Genomic DNA, 21,304 nt, shown 5'->3' on the forward strand with positions numbered 1-21,304 from the left:
AGTGATGGGACCGGATGCCATGATTTTCGTTTTATGAATGTTGAGCTTTAAGCCAACTTTTCCACCCTCCTCTTTCACTTTTATCAAGAGGCTTTTAGTTCCTCTTCACTTTCTGCCATAAGGGTGGTGTCATCTGCATGTCTGAGGTTCTTGATATTTCTCCTGGCAATCTTGATTCCAGCTTGTGGTTCTTCCAGCCCAGCGTTTCTCATGATGTACTCTGCATAGAAGTTAAATAAGCAGGCTGACAATATACAGCCTTGACTTATTCCTTTTCCTATTTGGAACCAGTCTGTTGTTCCAGGTCCAGTTCTAACTGTTGCTTCCTGACCTGCATACAGGTTTCTCAAGAGGCAGGTCAGGTGGTCTGGTATTCCCATCTCTTTCAGAATTTTCCAGTTTATTGTGATCCACACAGTCAAAGGCTTTGGCATAGTTCAAAAGCATCAATTCTTTGGCGCTCAGCTTTCTTTATAGCCCAACTTTTACATTCATACATGACTACTGGAAAAACCATAGCCTTCACCAGATGGACCCTTGTTGGCAAAGTAATGACTCTGCTTTTTAATATGCTGTCCAGGTTGGTCATAACTTTTCTTCCAAGAAGTAAGTGTCATTTAATTTCATGGGAGCCTTAAAAAAAAAAAAAGAGGTCTGTCACTGTTTCCACTGTTCCCCCGTTTATTTGCCATGAAGTAATGGGACCAGACTACCACACAATTGCACTCATCTCACACGCTAGTAAAGTAATGCTCAAAATTCTCCAGGCTTCAGCAATACATGAACTGTGAACTTCCAGATGTTCAAGCTGGTTTTAGAAAAGGCAGAGGAACCAGAGATCAAATTGCGAACGTCCCCTGGATCATGGAAAAAGCAAGAGAGTTCCAGAAAAACATCTATTTCTGCTTTATTGACTATGCCAAAGCCTTTGACTGTATGGATCACAATAAGCTGTGGAAAATTCTTCAAGAGATGGAAATACCAGACCACCCGACCTGCCTCTTGAGAAACCTATATGCAGGTCAGGAAGCAACAGTTAGAACTGGACATGGAACAGCAGTTCAGTTCAGTTCAGTTCAGTCACTCAGTCGTGTCCGACTCTTTGAGACCCTATGAACTGCAGCACACCAGGCCTCCCTGTCCACCACCAACTCCCGGAGTTCACTCAAAGTCATATCCATCGAGTCAGTATGCCATCCAGCCATCTCATTCTCTGTCGTGCCCTTCTCCTCCTGCCCCCAATTCCTCCCAGCATCAGAGTCTTTTCCAATGAGTCAACTCTTCACATGAGGTGGCCAAACTATTGGAGTTTCAGCTTTAGCATCATTCCTTCCAAAGAACACCCAGGACTGATCTCCTTTAGAATGGACTGGTTGAATCTCCTTGCAGTCCAAGGGACTCTCAAGAGTCTTCTCCAACATCACAGCTCAAAAGCATCAATTCTTCGGCGCTCAGCTTTCTTCACAGTCCAACTCTCACATCCATACATGACCACTGGAACAACTGACTGGTTCCAAATTGGGAAAGGAGTACGTCAAGGCTGTATATTGTCACCCTGCTTATTTAACTTCTATGCAGAATACATCAGGAGAAATGCTGGGCTGGAAGAAGCACAAGCTGGAATCAAGATTGCTGGGAGAAATATCAATAACCTCAGATATGAAGATGACACCACCCTTATGGCAGAAAGTGAAGAGGAACTAAGAAGCCTCTTGATGAAAGTGAAAGAGGAGAGTGAAAAGTTGGCTTAAAGCTCAACATTCAGAAAACTAATAAGATCTTGGCATCAGGTCCCATCACTTCATAGGAAATAGATGGGGAAACAGTGGAAACAGTGTCAGAGCTTTTGGGGAGCTCCAAAATCTCTGCAGATGGTGATTGCAGCCGTGAAATTAAAAGACACTTACTCTTTGGAAAGAAAGTTATGACCAACCTATTCAACCTATTCAGCATATTCAAAAGCAGAGACATTACTTTGCCAACAAAGGTCCATCTAGTCAAGGCTATTGTTCTTCCAGTCGTATGGATGTGAGAGTTGGACTGTAAAGAAAGCTGAGTGCAGAAGAATTGATGCTTTTGACCTGTGGTGTTGGAGAAGACTCTTGAGAGCCCCTTGGACTGCAGGGAGATCCAATCTGTCCATTCTAAAGGAGATCAGTCCTGGGTATTCAATGGAAGGACTGATACTAAAGCTCAAACGCCAATACTTTGGCCACCTCATGCAAAGAGTTGACTCATTGGAAAAGACTCTAATCCTGGGAGGGATTGGGGGCAGGAGGAGAAGGGAATGACAGAGGATGAGATGGCTGGATGGTATCACTGACTCGATGGACATGACTTTGAGTGAACTCTGGGAGTTGGTGATGGACACGGAGGCCTGGCATGCTGCAATTCATGGGGTCACAAACAGTTAGACACGACTGAGCAACTGAACTCAACTGACTGGGACCAGATGCCATGATCTTAGCTTTCTGAATGTTGAGCTTTAAGCCAACTTTTTCACTCTCCTCTTTCACTTTCATCAAGAGGCTTTGAGTTCCTCTTCGCTCTGCCATAAGGGTGGTGTCATCTTCATATCTGAGGTTATGGATATTTCTCCTAGCAGTCTTGATTCCAGCATGTGCTTCTTCCAGCCCAGCATTTCTCATGATGCACTCTGCATATAAGTTAAATAAGCAGGGTGACAATATACAGCCTTGACGTACTCCTTTCCCAATTTGGAACCAGTCTGTTGTTCTAACTGTTCCATGTCCAGTTCTAACTGTTGCTTCCTGACCTGCATACGGATTTCTCAGGAGGAAAGTCAGGTGGCCTGGTATTCCCACCTTTTTAAGAATTTTCCACAGTTTGTTGTGATCCACACAGTCAAAGACGTTTTGGCATAGTAAATAAAGGAGAAATAGATGTAGATCTCACAGAAATCTACAGAAATAGATTTTTTCTGGAACTTTCTTGCTTTTTTGATAATCCAGTGGATGTTGGCCATATGAGCTCTTATTCCTCTGCCTTTCCTAAAACCAGCTTGAACATCTGGAAGTTCACAGTTCACATACTGTTGAAACCTGGCTTAGAGAATTTTGAGCATCCCTTTACTAGTGTTTGAGAAGAGTGCAGTTGTGCAGTAGTTTGAGCATTCTTTGGCATTGCCTTTCTTTGGTATTGGCATGAAAACTGACCTTTTCCAGTCCTGTGGCCACTCTGAGTTTTCCACATTTGCTGGCATATGGAGTGCAGCACTTTCACAGCATCAACTTTTAGGATTTGAAATAGCTCAACTGGTGCTCGCTTCGGCAGCACATATACTAAAATTGGAACGATACAGAGAAGATTAGCATGGCCCCTGCGCAAGGATGACACGCAAATTCGTGAAGCGTTCCATATTTTTAACACCAATACAGTATACTAACACATATATATGGAATTTAGGAGGATGGCAATGACGACCCTGTATGCAAGACAGGAATAAAGACACAGATGTGTGTAGTGGACTTTTGGACTCAGAGGGAGAGGGAGAGGGTGGGATGATTTGGGAGAGTGGGAATTCTAACATGTATACTATCATGTGGGAACTGAATCGCCAGTCCATGTCTGACGTGGGGTGCAGCATGCTTGGGGCTGGTGCATGGGGATGACCCTGGGAGATGTTGTGGGGAGGGAGGCGGGAGGGGGGTTCATGTTTGGGAACGCATGTAGGAATTAAAGATTTTAAAATTAAAAAAAATAAAAATAAAAATAAAAATTCAAAAAAAAAAACAAAAAAAAAAAAAAGAAAGAAATAGCTCAACTGGAATTCCGTCAGCTCCACTAGCTTTGTTCTTAGTGAAGCTTCTTAAAGCCCACTTGACTTCACATTCCAGAATGTCTTGCTGTAGGTGAGTGATCATACCATCGTGATTATCTTGGTCATGAAGATCTTTTTGGGGGGGTTGGAGACAATGAGTGTAGCAGTACATGCATGGGATCTTTTGAAGGAGGTCACCATTATCATTACCTCCACCATGGTTTGGCCCCAGGTAAATAGCAGGGAGGGAACACAGCTCCACCCATCAACAGAAAATTGGATTAAAGATTTACTGAGCATACTCCCACCCATCAGAACAAGACTTAGTTTACCCCTCAGTCAGTCTTTCCCATCAGGAAGCTTCCATAAGCCTCTTATCCTTCTCCATAAGAGGGCAGACAGATTGAAAACCACAATCACAGAAAACTAACCAATCTGATCACATGGACCACAGCCTTGTCTAACAACGTAACTTTGAGCCATGCTATGTAGGGCCACCCAAGACTAATGGGTCATGGTGGAGAGTTCCGACAAAATGTGGTCCACTGGAGAAGGGAATGACAAACTATTTCAGTATTCTTGCCTTGAGAACCCCATGAATGGTATGAAAAGGCAAAAAGAGATGACACTGAAAAAAACTCCCTAGGTCAGTAGGTGCCCAATATGCTACTGGAGATCAGTGGAGAAATAACTCCAGAAAGAATGAAGAGACAGAGCCAAAGCAAAAACACACCCAGCTGTGGATGTGACTGATGATAAAAGCAAAATCCAAAGCTATAAAGAGCAATATTGCATAGGAACCTGGAATGTTAGGTCCATGAATCAAGGCAAATTGGAATTGGTCAAAAAGGAGATGGCAAGAGTGAATGTCAACATTTTAGGAATCACCAAACTAAAATGGACTGGAATGGGTGAATGTAACTCAGATGACCATTATATCTGCTGCTGTGGGCAAGAATCCCTTAGAAGAAATGGAGTAGCCCTCATATTCAATAAAATAGTCTGAAATGCATTTCTTGGGTGCAATCTCAAAAACGACAGAATGATCTCTGTTTATTTCCAAGTCAAACCATTCAGTATCACAGTGATCCAAGTCTATGACCTGACCAGTAATCCTGAAGAAGCTGAAGTTGAACAGTTCTATGAAGACCTACAAGACCGTCTAGAACAGACACCCAAAAAAGATGTCCTTTTCATTATAGGGACTGGAATACAAAAGTAGGAAGTCAAGAAACACCTGGAGTAACAGGTAAATTTGGCCTTGGAGTACAGAATGAAGCAGGGCAAAGGCTAATAGAGTTCTGCCAAGAGAACACACTGGTCATACCAAACCACTTAACTTAGGAAGCTTCATCTTCCTCATCTAAAAACTGTCTAATTTATTGGGTTATTGTAGCATTTAAATGGGTAATTATGTGGTAAATAGTGTTTGGCACACAGTGACTGTACTCAGCGATAGTAGTGAACTATTATTCAGTTCAGTTCAGTCGCTCAGTCGTGTCCGATTCTTCGCGACCCCATGAATTGCAGCACACCAGGTCTCCCTGTCCATCACCAACTCCTGGAGTTCACTCAGACTCACGTCCATTGAGTCAGCGATGCCATCCAGCCGTCTCATCCTCTGTCATCCCCTTCTCCTCCTGCTCCCAATCCCTCCCAGCATCAGAGTCTTTTCCAATGAGTCAACTCTTCGCATGAGGTGGCCAAACTACTGGAGTTTCAGCTTGAGCATCATTCCTTCCAAAGAAATCCCAGGGCTAATCTCCTTCAGAAGGGACTGGTTGGATCTCCTCACAGTCCAAGGGGCTCTCAAGAGTCTTCTCCAACACCACAGTTCAAAAGCATCAATTCTTCGGCCCTCAGCCTTCTTCACAGTCCAACTCTTACATCCATACATGACCAATGGAAAAACCATAGCCTTGACTAGACGGACCTTAGTCGGCAAAGTAATGTCTCTGCTTTTGAATATGCTAAGTTGATCATAACTTTTCTTCCAAGAAGTAAGTGTCTTTTAATTTCATGGCTGCAGTCACCACCTGCAGTGATTTTGGAGCCCAAAAAAATAAAGTCTGACACTGTTTCCACTGTTTCCCCATCTATTTCCCATGAAGTGATGGGACCAGATACCATGATCTTAGTTTTCTGAATGTTGAGCTTTAAGCCAACTTTTTCACTCTCCTCTTTCACTTTCATCCAGAGGCTTTTGAGTTCCTCTTCACTTTCTGCCATAAGGGTGCTGTCATCTGCATATCTGAGGTTATTGATATTTCTCCCGACAATCTTGATTCCAGCTTGTGTTTCTTCCAGTCCAGCGTTTCTCATGATGTACTCTGCATAGAAGTTAAATAAGCAGGCTGACAATATACAGACTTGACGTACTCCTTTTCCTGTTTGGAACCAGTCTGTTGTTCCATGTCCAGTTCTAATGGTTGCTTCATGACCTGCATACAGATTTCTCAAGAGGCAGGTGTACTGGTAATTGCCCAAGTCAACTGATTCAAGGTTAACACTGAAAGCTGCTTTCAGAGTACTTTCTTATCTACCTGCATCCCTTCAGAATGCTTGGTCCACCCTTAAAGAAGAACTTACCAGCAATCATCTACCAGGAGTTGTGGACCTGCAAGTTCCCTCCAGCTGTTGAGGACTCCACGTTTGGTCCACAAATAGGGACAGGCAGTGTTTTATTGAAAGTCGTGTCTTAAATTATGCCACATGGCCACATAATATCTAAGAATCCTAGACTTTGAATGGAAATGGTTGGTTTGTGAGAATTCCAGTTCCTTAAGAATACACTTTTCTTCCCTAAATCTGTATTTCCCAACCTTCACAATCTGAGATATGACTTGGAAACATTAGGAAAATCTTTCTCATTCCCTGACCTCTACCTTCTAATTGAGAGCTTCTGCCATCACTTTCTACCATCTTATCCACACATCAACTATATATCCCATCCTATTTCCTACTCTTTTGTTTTCTCTTTTTTAATTTAATCAATCATTGACACATTAAATGGATATTTCTGTGCCTACCATGTATGAATCGTGAAGCTGAATGTACTCCAAACACAGTAGATAACTGCAAGAGGCATCAAAATTTGAGGTTATAAAATGATCCGGGTTCATAAAGAACATTAATATAGTTGGGATTTCAGAGACATTCATACATTAAAAAATTGAAAGAAACAAGCACAATTATGCAATCATACCAGATTCACACACACACATACAAATGAAGCCCAAGGCTCATCTTTTCTTTAGTGAACTCATCACTGCTCTCAAACTCAAGTCACAAGTATTAGCACATGAATTGAGTACTAAACTATGGAGACATCACAACACGGTTTGTTATAACAGATCTACTACATGTTGGATATACTACATATACAGCTCCACTAAGTATGCTACAGTCTCTACTTAGAGTTGCAGGAGGGAGAGTGAGGGGCAGATCTGGGGTCTGGCAGCAGGGTCTGGCTGGGTCATTGTCAGTTCTCTGGCAGCAACAGGGCAGCAGTGTTAAACACCTCTGCTATCCCTAGCCATGAGGCTGAGCTCGATATGTCAAAGGAAAACCTGTCTTCTAAAACCCTTGAAGAAGCAGATTATGTTGACAGTAATAGTTTGCTAACCTGCACTTGGCTAGATGGTGCTTGGTAAGTGATTGTTGAATGAATACATGAATGCACAGTCTTCATTATCTGGGGTTTTGCTACCTCCCTTCATCTTGGACACTGAAAGATCCTGGGCACACAGCCCTCCAAGAATACTCAAATTGGGATTTCCCTGGTGGTCCAGTGGTTAAGAGTCTGCTTGCCAATGCAGGGGACACAGTTTCAATCCCTGGTCCAGGAAGATCCCACATGCCACAGAGCACCTAAGCACCACAGTTACTGAGCCCGTGCTCCAGAGCCCGTGCTCCACAAGGAGAAAAGCCCAGGCACCGCAGCTAGGCAGCCCGTCCACTGCAATGAAGACCCAGGGCAGACAAAACTCAACAAAATTTTTTAAAATAGAAGACCCAAATTGTTCCATGTCTGATTATGTTTTCTGTTATAAACCACAGAGTCATGGATCCAGACAGCCTAATTTCAATCGTGAAAGACTCAGGGAAGCATTGTACCTACTCAGGAGACTCATAATCTGAAATGAGACTCACAGGCATTGTTAGCCATAAAATGCCAGGAAGAGGGGAAGATTTCCCTCAGGCAGCAAGAGCCATAGCTCCTTTCCTCCAGACAGAGGAGGAAAGGAGAGCTTTTGTTTTCTTTTGCTTTCAGAGCTTTGACTCTCTATCCCAGAAGAGCAGGATATCTGAGAAGCCCTCACTAAAGATTCAGTCTCTAAATTTCAAAGAAAACAGAAAGCTGCTCTGAGAGAAAGAACAAGAGAATCTATTTCAGACAAACAGTGCAACCTGGAGATTTTCGCATTATATATTACTTTAAGTGATACACTCTGTTATCAATCTGAGAATACATCAGTATATACCAAAAAGATTATCCTTCAAGGCCTAGGAGAGTTTATTCACTTTTATCTTTATTTAATAAACATTTATAGATCTTTTATTAGTTACCAAGTGCCCACCTATTTACTGTATGTATGCTGTCTCATTTAATCTCCATGTGTGCTAAGTTGCTTCAGTCATGTCTGACTCTTTGCAACCCTACAGACTGCACCCTGGCAAGCTCCTCTGTCCCTGGGCTTCTCCAGGCAAGAACACTGGAGTGGGTTTCCTTTTCCCCTTCCAGGGGATCTTCCCCACCCAGGGATCAAACCCGCATCTCATGTCTCCTGCATTGGCGGGTGGTTTCTTTACCACTAGCACCACCTGGGAAGCATGTAAGCTTCAAAACATCCCTAAGAGGTGGATAGCAGCGCTATCCACTACTGTCACTGCAAACACATTAGAGTTCAGATCGGGAAAGTGGGCTGAGAATAATTAAGGTCAGAACTCAGAAACTGCAGAGCTAGACTCTGAAATAGGAAGTGTCTGATATTAAGTCTCATGCTCCCTTGTTCTGAAGCAGTAGTGACTACTCCACTGCCTCAATGCCATCCTTCTGTACATTTATCTTGAAAACAAAGAAAATTGAAAGGTTATACATCATATAGATTCATTTCATCAATGAGATGACTCTTAAAGGAGATAGAAAAGATACTGATTGTTGTTCGGTCACTAAGTCATGTCCGACTCTGCGACTCCATGGACCTCCAGCATACCAGACCTCCCTGTCCTCCACTGTCTCCCAGAATTTGCTCAAGTTCATGTCCATTGACTCAGTGATGCTATCCAATCATCTCAATATTAAAAAGAAAAGGCATCACTTGGTTGACAAAGGTCAGTATAGTGAAAACTATGATTTTTCCAATATCATGTATGGATCTGAGAATTGGACCATAAAGAAGGCTGAATGCTGGAGAACTGATGTTTTTGAATTGTGGTGCTGGAGAAGACTCTTGAGAGTACCTTGGACTGCAAGGAGATCAAACTGGCCAATACTAAAGGAAACCAAACCGGAAAATTCATTGGAAGGACTGATTCTGAAGCTGAAACTCTAATACTTTGGCCACCTGATTCAAGGAACTGACTCATTGGAAAAGACCCTGATGCTGGGAAAGATTGAAGGTGGGAGGAGAAGGGGGCAGCAGAGGATGGGTATAAAAAACAAATTGTTTGGATTGAAATAATAGATGTTGTTTAGTGTCTAAGTCATTTCTGTCTCTTTCGACCCCGTGGACTATAGCCTGCCTGGCTCCTCTGCCTATGGAATTTTCCAGGCAAGAATACTGGGGTGGGGTTCCATATCTCACTTCAGGGGATCTCCCCAACCCAGGGATCAAAGCCATGTCTCTTGCATCTCGTGCACTGGCAGGAGGATTCTTTACCACTAGCACCACCCAGAAACCCAAGTCCATTTTAAAAAGGTTTTTTTTTTTTTTTTTTTTTTTGGCCTGTGTTATGTTTGTCAGAGTTGTGAAAAGCATATGGTATTTTTATAAAATGATTTGGTTATCTTGTCATATTTTCCTAAGCTTTTATAGAGTATACATAATAAGGGTAGGTTACAAAAGAATCATTTGTTTCCTCAAAGTTTTAAACCATCTAAATATTTTTGAAAGTAATTCTTTGATAACTCATCCATTTAGTCCTTGGTTGCTGATATATTCAAATTTTCTACTTGTTTTTAAGTCAGTTTAATAAAACACTTTTCTCAGGCAAAATTCATCCATTTCACCAAAGTTCTAATTTATTGTCATAGAGCTTTATAAAGCGTGTTTTTCAGAATTTAAATGCTTCTGTTTATTATTGTAAGTCCTTTTCATTTCTTTTTTCTTTCAAAAGACACTTTCAAAGTTTGATTTTCTTTTTCTTTTCAAAGAAATGGCTCTTGGATTCAATCCTATTCTGTTATGCAATCCCTTAATATCTGTATTATTTCTTCATATTTCTTTTTTAAGAAATACATACACCTCCCATGTGCATGTTAACTTGCTACCCAATTTTGCTTGTTGTTCTTCCTCATCTTATTTCTTCAGCACTTCCCCTTGTCTTACAAATCATCCTCATGGTATGGGGTTGATGATTCTCACAGATTTTCCCTCCTAGCTTTTTTCTCTTGTTTCATAATGGTCTTGTCTTATTATATCTCATAGATCTTTTCAAGAGTTTTCCAAACATTTGGGGGTGGGGGGGAGTTCCATCATAAACAAAGGCCCACTCTTCCATTGAGTCTTTGGTCATTTGCCTCTTTCCGTCTTTTTGTAAATATGGAGGATTGCTTATGTTCTGTCTGTCTGGGGGTTTTGTTCTTATTGCTTATTTTGCCTGCACAGCAGCCTCGCATTTGCCTTGGGCAGGAGGCCTGGTGCTCGGTTTCTTTCGCAGCCCATATGTACCAAGACTTCTGTATGCACAGGGTTACCCTGGTGGCTCAGACAGTGAAGAATCTGCCGGCAATACAGGAGACCTGGGTTCAATCCCTGGATTGAGAAGCTCTCCTGGAGGAGGAAATGGCAACCCACTCCAGTGTCCTTGCCTGGAGAATCCCAGGGACAGAGGAGCCTGGTGGGCCTCAGTCCGTGGGGTCACAGTCGGACACAACAGAGCAACTGATGCTGTCAATGCTTCTTTCACTAATGGAATACCTTCCTCATATTGTTGTCAGCAACACAGATCCAATCACAAGTTCTTGTGCTGGCCTGCTTTATTCTCATGTTCTTCTGAAAGACATATAATCCCATATGGGATTATATCCGTACTCTTCTATACTCATAATTCAGAATATATATAAAACTAACCTGTAGTCTTAACTTGTGTTACCAGGAGTGTTCTGCCAGCCTTGACCCCCATCAACAGCATTTTCCTAGTGCCTAGGGTCCAGCATCTCTTGGAATCATTTCTTCATTCAACCAACATTTATTGCGCCACCTTACGTGTATAATGTACTGCTCCTCGCCTCTGTCTCTCCTTGTTTTCTGAGAAGCTATTTTATGAGTCTGCTAGTCTTACAAGAATACTCAAAACCTGTGAATATAAAGGGGAAATATTTGTACTCCCTCAAAACAGTATCCATTTAGAAGAGGGGCAGTGACTTAGTCCAGACTGTTACAGCAAATATGGCATAGGTTGGGTCGCTTAAGCAACTGTTCTTTCTCATAGTAGTGAGGGTTGGGAGGTCCAAGATCAAAGCGAGGACACACCCCTTTGTGGTGAAGGTCCTCCTCCTTGGTTGGTACGGCCATCTGCTCATTATCTCCTCATGTAGCAGAGGGCAAACTGTTACATCTTAAGCGTTCCTCTTACAGGATGCTGACCTCACTCATGAGGGCTCCACTCTCAGGACCGAGTTGCAAACCAGAGCCTCATTTCCTCATAGCATATGAGGGGTTAGAATTCCAGTATATGAATGTGGGGGCAGGGCCACAAACATGCAGTCCATAACAGATGGAGACATCATTTTCTGATATTTTAATAAAGGCCTGGGCCTCTGACCCAGAATGAAACATAAGACGAAGGAAGAATAGTCCTTCCCCTCTCAGGCCCGTGGCCCTGCTCTGTTTCACGAGGTGGCACATGATTCCGACGCCAGTTATTGTTATCAGCGCATCTTCATCAGTCTCAGAAGTCTTAGGAGTGACAGCTGTTCCGATGCCGCTGCTGTAGCATGTCTAATAGCCTTTAGTTTTCCAGTGCCTCTGTTTTTTCGAGGGAATAGTCGAATACTATTTGACTATTTGACTCAGGCTTTCTGAGTATCCCCATTAGGAACCTGGCGTGTCCCTGGGCAAAAGCACATCCCTGGGCTGTCTTCGAACAGTTGGGGTGCTATGGAGGGCCCCCATGCACCAGTGAACTATGGAACAGTGAAATGGATCAACTGTAAGATGAGCCTCCTCAGAGTGGAGTCGCATTTCAACCCACAAAACCACCATTTCAGCTGAGCTTCAGCCAGGAGCCCACTGCTGCCCATCTGGGTAAGAGCCACAGCGCATTTTCCCAGGAACAGCTGCTACTCTTCTCCTCCTCTGGCAGCCGGGATGTTGCAGCTGAAACGATTGGCTATTTCCCTTCCAGGTGCTACAAAGCGCGAGGCAGAGCAGAGCATATGATCCTCCTCTGGCCCATGCAGTGTCGTCTGGCAGGGGCACGCAGGGAAGAGGCCGGCAGTCACCAGGAGACTGCCGGCTCCGCGGAGACTCTGCTCTGGGGTGGGCAGCTTGGGTTAGAGAGGAGTGTTTAGAGTCAGCCGCCCCTGAAGCATGAGGAAGAATGAGCTTTCCAGTCAGTTGTGCCATTTTAGCAACTTACTCCTCTCTCTCGGAGGTGGTTTTCTCATGTCAAGAATGAAGACGACAGTACCCATCTCACAGGGACATAGAAGCGACTAAATATATGTTGGGCTTCCCTGGTGGCTCAATGGTAAAGAATCGGCCTGCCAGTGCAAGAGACATGGGTTCGATCCCTAGTCTGGGAAGATCCCGCAGGCGGCAGAGCAGCTAAGCCGAGCCCACACTATTGAGCCTGCGCCCTAGAGCCCGGAGAGCCCTAGAGCCCATGCTTCACAAGAGAAGCCGGCATGCCGCAATGAAAAGCCAGAGACCAGCAATGAAGAGTAGCCATTTCTCTCCAAAACTAGAGAAGGCCAGTGAGCAGCAACAAAGACGAGTGCAGTCAAAAATAAATAAATTAATTTTTTAAAAGGTAGTATATGCTAAATTCCATACATATATATGTACACATATATGTACATATTATATGTATATATATATTATCTACCCCCAAAAGCATATTGCCGCTCAGAGTCAGGACCAGGGTAAAGCAAGTGAGTGACCCCTATGTGCACAAAATTTTAGGGAGCCCCCAAAACTCAGGAACCAAAATAAATACTATTTTAAAGCAATATTTTAAAAACTACTGCAAAAGATCTATAATGGATAGATTATCTAAATCTTAAGGATGGACAGATTCTGACCCTCCGTGTTACAATCTTGTCTTACTGTGCTGTGCTCAGTGGCTCAGTCGTGTTCGACTCTGGGACCCCATGGACTGTAGCCCGGCAGGCCCCTCTTTCCGTGGGATTCTCCAGGCCAGAATGCTGGAGCGGGTTACCATTTTCTGCTCCAGCTTGTCCTACTAGTCTCATCCTAATCTTGGCCCTGTTTCTAGTACAACCTTATTTAGAAACTCATGAGCTAGCCAGTGGGCAGTAGCTTGTTGATTTGATTCTTTTTAAATGTTGCCTTGAAATGTTTGTGTTGCCTGCTGAGGTCTGAGCAGTCACCTTAAAATTTGTGTCAGAGTTGAACTCCTCACTCACCTCACCTTATCCTAGGGTCTGACTCTCCTAAGTTACATTTCTTAATAACTCATGACTTGCCATTTCCGATCTCAGTGAGAAAACCCACATGCTTTCTCTCTTCTGCCCCCCTGTGCCTCTCCTCCCTGGTTCTCTAAGCACCGGGAATTCCTACCAGCATCCTCCTAGCCATACAGTGTGGCCACATTTATGACATATTATTACATACAAATATTCTTACAAAATACTGCATAATTTTACAAACATAACTGCATTTAGAGGAGTGTCTCAAACCTTCATAGTCTTGCCCAAGTTGGTCTGAATAGTAGGAGTTAACTGACTTTTCTAGAGGTTCCCTACAAGTTATTTTTACAATGTCCAGGGTTCTTTTGAGTACAATCCAAATGCCCTCTAGGCAGTAACATTCTGAAAGTGCCAAGTAAGGTGATTGTCCCTCTGATCAGTGGCAATGGGGTACAGGGAGTCTTACATTGGGCTCCGGGGGAGATACAGAGATGTGTAAGGTGCCAAGAGCCAGCGTGAGGAATCCTGCCCATGGCAAAGGTCATGAGGAAGGAAGCCCAACAAAACGCGAAGGCGTAATCTGGCTTCAGGGGTTCCCCTTGAGTTTTCCTGAACATCTACCCCCCAAAACCAGAGTCGGCCTGATTTTATTGTACTGTGCTTTCCACTCTTCTGCCTCTAATAGGAATTAACTTAGGGCTCCAGTTAACAGTCTCCTGCATATAAAAAGAATATCTTGGTCTGAACCCCCTTTGATGGCTCTCTAACTTGCCTGACAGTTTCCCCCCTGGACTTTTTACAATTTGTGAATTGCTTACAGCCCCCCAACCGTGAGAGGCATGAAGCTTAAAGCATCTTAAAGATACAGAGCCTTTTCTTAAGAGCTAAAAATTATATTGGTGACGGGTTTTCACTGTTGACTCAATGACTGCTGCCAGGCCGCCATATTCTTTATCTTTTAGGTACCTGAAGGATATTAATCAATGTAATAGGGATATAGAAATAAGAATATAGTAGTTTTGATGTTAGCAACACTAGACTTTTGAGTTAATTGCTTTTCTTTGTTATATATCACTGCACTCCTCTTGTGTCCTTGATATGTAAGAATGTAACTTTATTTAGTGCTTTCTGAGAGTGGCACCAGACTTTGGGAAGAACAACATTCTAAGACAAATAAGTCTTCTGGTTGACAAACCCTTATCAGAAAAAGGGCCATAAAATGTTAATTGGCCCTCTTGCCAGAAGATGATGTAAATCACCTAAGACTTGTGTATACAACTAAGTATGCAGAGAGAAAAGCCTGGTTTTGATGAGAGTCAGGGCTGCTGATGCTACATAATTTTATATTATCCATTGATCTCCATGTACAAAAAAAAAGGTATAAAAGGCCTTTCAACAATAGAGGATGGGCCAGTCATTGGAAAGACTGGTTTCCCTCCTGTTTTCTCTTTACTCTAATTTCTGGCTGAATTCCCATCTGGGGCATGGAGGCTCGCCATGTCTACTTACTTGCCCTGGCTTCTAAGATCCACGTGAGAGAGAGCCCAAGGTGGGGCACCCCCGGCTATTCAGGAGGACGCCGGTGGCCTAATGTAAATGGTGCAAGCTCCTTGTCTGGAACTTTATTGGCTTTCCACGTAAACCAAGTTATTCAGCCTCTTTTCCCCACTAAATTTTCCTACTATACTATTTCTTCTTAATTTCTTTTATATTTCTAATTAAATAAATAAGCTTTCCTAGCCTACACTGTTCACCCTTCGAATTTCCCTGGATCCACCAGGGCTGGACCCTGGCAGTAAGGTAGTTTCCTTTAGGTACCTCCAGGGGAAGAAATGAGAAATGGGTATAGAATGATAATAATCATTTATTGTGTGTGGGTGCTCATCAATAAGTCATGTCTGACTCTTTGTGACCCCAAGGACTCTAGCCCTTCAGGCTGCTCTGTCCATGGGATTCTCCAGGCAAGAATACTGGAGTGGGTTGCCATTTCCTCTTCCAGGGGACCTTCCCACCCCTGGGATTGAATCCGTGCCTCCTGCCTCTCCTGCGTTGGCAGGCAGATTATTTACCACTGAGCCACCTGGAAAGCCCTTTGTTGGGTGGGTATTACATGTTAAAGTCTGTGTTATGTGAATTATCTCATTTAATCCTCATAAAACATTTAATGGTGTAGGTATTATCACTGGTATTTTGCTGATAAGGAAACTGAGGCACCAATGAAACACCAATGAATGAGCTAGCACCTAACATTTCTAGTCTTCTCTGCTTTACCACAATGAATTGTACACAGTTACTTAATCTTAGAAAGGATTATTTTTTTAAATGTTTGCATATGGACCATTTTTAAAGTCTTTATTGATTTTGTTACAGTATTTCTTCTGATTTGTGTTTTGATTTTTTGTGTGTTTGATTTTTTGGCTACAGGACATGTTGATTGAACCCTCAGCTGCCTGCACTGGAAGGTGAAGTCTTAACCACTGAACCACCAGGGAATTACCTCTAAAGGGATTTTTATATATAGTTTCCACTTTGATCCGTTCCCTACCTTGTGAAGTAGCAAACAGTGTTTCCATTTGCCACAAGAGGAGCCTGCAGGCCACAGCAGGCAAAGTGGACCAAAAAATATTTTCTGATTCCAGTGCTCTATCCTTGACAATTTGCTGTTTCTCATCTAGGAATTCTTCATCAAAGCTCCCTAACATCATAAATGAGCTTGTTAAATTCTGTATCTTACCTGAACTCATTGGGCAAGCATTGTGTTCAGTTCTCAAAGTCAAGTTTAAACGTTGCCATCTGTGCTGGGTGAGGCCCCTCCATTAGCCTCCAGAGTCCCCACCTCTTTCCACGCTCCTCTGTCCTGCACATCACCCTGCAGGCCAGCTCAGATAGACTATATCAAGGGGTCACCCTGGCTTCCTACTGGATCCAGCTCAGTGGGGAGCCCCAGTAAGGAAGCAGAGGGAAAGGGAAGGGTGAGGTTGGGGCTCCCTGACTCCCTCCCTAGGAGGTCACCACAAACCAGTTGTCCCCACCACCAAAGGCTCTGGTTCTTCTCAAGGTGCTCAACTCTACTAGACTCCCTATCACTTTTCAGATCCAAGGGAAGGATAGGTCTACCGACTCTCACCAGGATTGCACTACCTCTTGGATTTTCCTACACTTGCCCCACCCCAAAATCTTTGCAAACAGCCCCTACTTAAAACTTAACATGAATATGCTCTTTGGTTTGGGCTCTTACTGATCCAGCTCCCCTGTGAACTTGGATAAAGATGAGAGGCCGTCTCAGATTCAACGAGAGGCCCTCATTAAGCCGTGTCCTCTTCTCAGCGCTCCCTGTCTCAGTGACTAAGTACCGCCACTCAGCTGTGCAGGCAGAAACCTGGGCATGGTCTGTAGGACCCCTTCTCCCTCACTTCCCTTATGAAGACAATCACTAACCTTCATGATGACCTCCTGAAATGTCCCTGGGGTCTGTCTAGCTCTCTCAGTCTCACCCTTGATCTCGAATGAACCGCTACCATTGCCCCTTGAATTATAATGGCTCTCTCCATGTCCACTGGCCCACCATCCCCACCAACTTTCCCCCACTTGCTAATCTTCTGTAGGGCAGCCAAAGAACCCTGTAGGATGAAAATCTGATCAGGTAGGCTTCCAAAGGCTTTCCTTGGATTTCAAGTCAAAGATAGGACTCATGAATAAGGCCCACTGTGGCCAACATGGTCTGGTTCTTGCTTCCCCAGCTTCATCCCAAGATGTACCAGCCCTTGTTCCCCCTCCTCTTTGTACCCCTACTGCTCACTTTTCAGCCTCCCACTGACTGCTCAGCCCCACTTCCAACATAGGAGTTGGTTTTCTCTGCTTGCAAGGCTTTTGTCTCCCTTTTTCTCCACAATGGCTCAGCAGTAAAGAATCTGCCTGCAGTGCAGGAGACACAGGAGACGTGGGTTCGATCCCTGGGTTGGGATGATCTGCTGGAGTAGGAAATGGCAGCCCACTCCAGTGTTCTTGCCTGGGAAATCCCATGGACAGAGGAGCCTGGAGGGATACAACCAAAGGGTCGAAAAGAGCCGGACACGACTGAGCACACAGGCAGTCCCCTTTTCTTCACTAATTAGTTCTCTCCCTTCAAACAACACACAGCAATTCCTTGGGGAGCCATCTGACCTTTGACTTCATCACCCCCCACCCCCGCCCCATGCTGCAGACTCAGGTATCACAGAATGTCCCTCTATCGTGGCGCAAGTCGCATTTGTCTGTATTCTAATGGAATAATCATTATTCATTAAACTTTACTTATTAAACATTGATTTTGTGTCCTTGAGATTAAACTGTTAGGAACGTGAAACAAGGACTATGGCTTAGTCTGTTCATCATAGTCACTGGCATGGACTATGAGTTAAAGTTAACTATTTGTTAAAGATGGGAACAGAATGCCAGGAAAAGAAAATATGGCAATGACTCTTCCAGATAAGTAAATAAGGCTTCCATTAAGCATCAAAAGTCTTCATTTAAAAAAAAAATTTCTTAAAAATATTACGTTTTTCTCTGTTTTCTTAAAGTACAGTACATGAGATAAATCAACATTTTTGGAAGACTCTGAGTCTTTGTTAGGAACCTTAATTATTGGACTTGCTTCTAACTCTGGCTGGCTTTTGACTTCTTTGCTTTTCAGACTCCTCAGCCTGCATGTCACGGATTTCCACTCTCTGCCTTGAGAGCTGGCAGGTCCTTTCTGGATGCTGTCAGTGTGCTGCCTCTAACAGCCTCTTTCATGCCTCCTAATTGGTTGCTTTGAATCTCCTGCAGACTGAGAAAACTAGATAAGCAAGCTGGTTGAATTGAGTGTGAAGTCAGATTGACATGTTCCAAATGAGCCCCGGAGGGTTCTTCTAAACGCAAGCCGATGGCCTCCAGTCCCCTCTGCGAGCCTGAGGTCAGCCACCTTCTTCCCTCTCTGCACGCTGCTTTGGTGCTGCTTCTCCTCCTTCATGTCTCCTGTTTGTTCAAGACTGGCTTCTGTGGGCTTGCCAGCTAACAGGAGTTTTCCTTTCCCCACTGAGTGGCAAACTCATCAGGATGATAGAACTCATCTTCAGGGTTTCAATGCTTTGGTTGGTTTTCACTGTTTTTAGATACTTATTAAGGTAAACAAGGCTTCCCTGGTGACTCAGGTGGTAAAGAATCCACCTGCAATGCAGGAGACCTGGGTTCGATTTCTGGGTTGGGAAGATCCCCTGAAGGAGGGCATGGCAACCCACTCCAGTATTCTTGCCTGGAGAATCAGAGGTGCCTGGCGAGCTATAGTCCATGGAGTTACAAAGAGTCAGACATGACTGAGCAACTAAACTCAAGATAAATAAGGGCCTTCCTAGGTAGTACTATTGGTAAAGAACCCGTCTGCCAATGCAAGAAACATAAGCGATGTGGGTTCAGTCACTGGGTCAGGAAGATCCTCTGGAAGAGGGCACGGCAGCCCATTCCAGTGTTCTTTCTAGGAGAATCCCATGGACAGAAGAGCCTGGAGGACTAAAGCCCATTGGGGTCACAGAGTCAGACATGACTGAAGGGATTTAGCAAACATGCAAGGTATGTAAGAGTCTACCTCTTCCCTTGTCTCATGTAGAAGCTCAGAATTGGAGTTTTCCTTGAATAAAATGGGACTTTACTCTAAAGAGAGTAACACCGAAGACATAAAGCAGTTGTTTGAAGCACATGGTACCCAGATGAATCAAGCCTGTGTTTAGGTGGTAATAACCTTGCTCCCTCCTTAGTTACAAAGATCCTCCCTTTTTTCCTATCCAGTTAGAATTGTATTAATTACTTCCAAGCTGGGTTAAAAGGAAGCAGTGGGGAGTAAAACTATTCGTTATAAACCTGGGAATAACTTTGCAGACTGTGGAAGGACACCAAAGCAAAGAAAGAGTCCAGGGTAGAGAATTTCACAAGCCCAGAGCAGCCAAGAAGGCGACAGCTTTTGTTCCGATCTTGAATTTGAGCACTTGTCCCCTTCAAGTTGATTGCTTGCTTCAAGAATGCATTAAGAACAGCAAGGCAGAGGGAGAAAATGAAATTCGGAACAAAAGTATTATTATGAGCTGAGAATCAGGCTCTGATTTGGAGAGCAACTCCTTGAAAGGTTTTGGAGACTTGGTCTGACTCTTGGCTTTGTGCAGCTCGCTAGGGCAGCCTTTGGGGTTCCAGAGAGTTACCCCCAGCTTGATGCACAGGTGATGTTAATGACAGGTCAGAACCAAAGGTGAAGCAAAATGACAGCACTGTCTTTCCCCCAAAAAACAGTTATTATCACAATTTTCTACATGCTAGTAAAAGGCCAAAGACTCATTCAGGGCTGGAAGACATTCTGATGGGAAATGAAAAGGCCAGCAAGAAGCCAGGTGACTAAACTTCATCAAGGGGGCTCAGAATCGGACCTACTTATATAAGGGAGGCCTGTGTCCTCTTACATCTGTGGAATAACCGGAAACCATACAGCAACTCTAAGTACAGTCCATTGTAGGTAATTTTCCACCCAGGCACATTTTAAAGCTGCTTTCTACCCAACGTGCTTATTTGGCTCTGTCTTAAAGTGCCCCTTAAAAACCAGGCTGCTCCAGGAAGCTGTTTATAACAGGCAAAAGAAGGCTGTAGCAGGAGTAAGAACAACAAACAGGTGAGTGCCAAGATGTAGAGGAAAGCACCCTAGACACGGAGCCCGAGATCTGAAGGTAGTTTCATTATGTCACTGATGCGCTAGCTCTGTGACCTTGAGCAGAGTCGTTTCTTCAACTTTAATTGGCAATATGACTTCTAAATTTCCTTCCAGCTTATTACAAAAATGTATGATTTTTAGGAGTTTTCTGAACCTGCAATCTTGTTTTTCATGGTGTTGGATGATCAGAAGGAGAGTGAAGAATAAAAGAAATCCTGGTCGTATTGTAGGTGGAGCATTAGACTTGAAATAAGTAACAATTGACTAAGCCTCAATTTGCATCTCTGAAAAATGGGTATGACAATAGTGTACTTCACATGGTGGTTGAGTGGACTAAATAAATACGTGTGCACTTGAACTATTTCTATAAATCTTCTTCTAATACGTCATGCCCTATTCTGAAAAGGACCTTCCAGTTTATTAGATGGGTGGGAGGTGCCAAGGTTAGCATAGAGAATCATGGTTTTCAGACTTTAATTACATAAGAGTCACCTGGAGAGCTTGTTAAAAATGAAGATTCTAGGGTGGAACCCATGATGCTGCACCTCGAACACACTCCCAGGCTAGATTTTGAGTAGGAAGGCCATAGAATTAACACTTAAAACAGGACATTCCCTGATAAAGTATGCACAGTGTACATGCCATGACTGAAAGCTTCTATTTCTTTCCAAATGTGTAAATCCTAAACTTCCTTCTAGACCAGCTCAAGCACTACGGTTCATAAATGCAGCTCAGACTACTGTAGCCCTCTGCAAACTCTTTCTTCTTAACATCTGTTAAGTCTACTGATAATCCCAAAATGTAAGTCTGCTGGCCAACTGCACCAGAACCAGAAAGTGAAAGTGTTAGTCACCTCCGACTCTTTTGCAACCCCATGGCTTCCAGCATGCCAGGCCTCCCTGTCCCTCACCATCTCCTGGAGTTTGCCCAAGCTCATGTCCATTGCGTCGGTGATGCCATCCAGCCACCTCATCCTCTGATGCCCTCTTTTCCTTCT

The 21,304-nt window shown here is 43.6% G+C and overlaps 1 non-coding gene across 1 annotated transcript; it reads left to right on the top strand.

The window, feature by feature from the left end:
• Positions 1-3,278: 3,278 nt before the first annotated feature.
• LOC114110177 (U6 spliceosomal RNA) lies at positions 3,279-3,385 on the top strand. The gene has a single exon (XR_003586505.1). It is a non-coding gene; the product is annotated as a U6 spliceosomal RNA (small nuclear RNA).
• The last annotated feature ends 17,919 nt before the right edge of the window (positions 3,386-21,304 follow it).

This window comes from Ovis aries, chromosome 21 (assembly GCF_016772045.2).
Source record: "Ovis aries strain OAR_USU_Benz2616 breed Rambouillet chromosome 21, ARS-UI_Ramb_v3.0, whole genome shotgun sequence".
Classification (NCBI taxonomy): Eukaryota; Metazoa; Chordata; class Mammalia; order Artiodactyla; family Bovidae; genus Ovis; species Ovis aries.